General features: G+C 41.2%; 1 non-coding gene across 1 annotated transcript; it reads right to left on the bottom strand.

Annotated features, from left to right (window-relative positions):
• Positions 1 to 398: 398 nt before the first annotated feature.
• Positions 399 to 506, bottom strand: LOC148545971 (small nucleolar RNA R71). The gene has a single exon (XR_015900451.1). It is a non-coding gene; the product is annotated as a small nucleolar RNA R71 (small nucleolar RNA).
• Positions 507 to 1,373: the final 867 nt, after the last annotated feature.

The raw sequence follows: 1,373 nt of genomic DNA, 5'->3' as shown, positions 1-1,373 counted from the left end.
GAAACATGACCGAAAATAATAACAATGCAAGGAAGATGCTTGGTGACTTTACTGCACCAAATTCCAATTTACATGGAAGAAGCATCTCAATCCCTGCCATTGGAGCAAACAATTTTGAGCTTAAACCTCAATTAGTTTCTCTGATGCAATAGAACTGCAAGTTTCATAGACTTCCATCCGAAGATCCTTTTCAGTTCTTAACTAAATTCTTGCAGATCTGTGATACTATTAAGACCAATGGGGTTGATCCCGAGGTCTATAGGCTTATGCTTTTCCCGTTTGCTGTAAGAGACAGAGCTAGAGTTTGGTTGGACTCTCAACCTAAAGATAGCCTGAACTCTTGGGATAACCTGATCACGGCTTTCTTAGCCAAGTTCTTTCCTCCTCAAAAGCTTAGCAAGCTTAGAGTGGATGTTCAAACCTTCAGACAAAAAGAAGGTGAATCCCTCTATGAATCTTGGGAGAGATACAAAGAATTAACCAAAAAGTGTCCTTCTGACATGCTTTCAGAATGGACCATCCTGGATATATTCTATGATGGTCTGTCTGAGTTATCAAAGATGTCACTGGACCATTCTGCAGGTGGATCCATCCACCTAAAGAAAACGCCTGCAGAAGCTCAAAAACTCATTGACATGGTTGCAAATAACCAGTTTATGTACACTTCTGAAAGGAATCCTGTGAGTAATGGGATACCCATGAGGAAGGGAGTTCTTGAAATTGATACTCTGAATGCCATATTGGCTCAGAATAAAATATTGACTCAGCAAGTCAATATGATCTCTCAGAGTCTGAATGGATTGAAGGAATCATCCAACAGTACTAAAGAGGCCTCTTCTGAAGAAGAAGCTTATGATCCTGAGAACCCTGCAATAGCAGAGGTGAATTACATGGGTGAACCCTATGGAAACACCTATAATCCCTCATGGAGAAATAATCCAAATTTCTCATGGAAAGATCAACAAAAGCCTCAACAAGGCTTTAACAATGGTGGAAGAAACAGGTTTAGCAATAGCAAGCCTTTTCCATCATCCACTCAGCAAAAGACAGAGAGTCCTGAGCAGGATCCATCTAGCTTAGCAAATATAGTCTCTGATCTATCTAAGGCCACTTTAAGTTTCATGAATGAAACAAGGTTCTCCATTAGAAATTTGGAGGCACAAGTGGGCCAACTGAGTAAAAGAGTCACTGAAACTCCTCCTAGTGAAGAGAATCCAAAAAGAGAGTGCAAGGCCATTGATTTAACCATCATGGCCGAACCTACAAGGGAGGGAGAGGACGTGAATCCCAGTGAGGAATACCTCCTGGGACGTCCAGTGATCAACAAGAAGTTTTCTTCTGAGGAACCAAAGGAATCTGAGACTCATCTAGAG

Source organism: Arachis ipaensis, chromosome B9 (genome assembly GCF_059453495.1).
Source record: "Arachis ipaensis isolate K30076 ecotype BB chromosome B9, ASM5945349v1, whole genome shotgun sequence".
NCBI classification, from domain to species: domain Eukaryota; kingdom Viridiplantae; phylum Streptophyta; class Magnoliopsida; order Fabales; family Fabaceae; genus Arachis; species Arachis ipaensis.
Note: the sequence above shows the minus strand (reverse complement) of the source record. Positions and strands in the feature narration are given on the sequence as shown.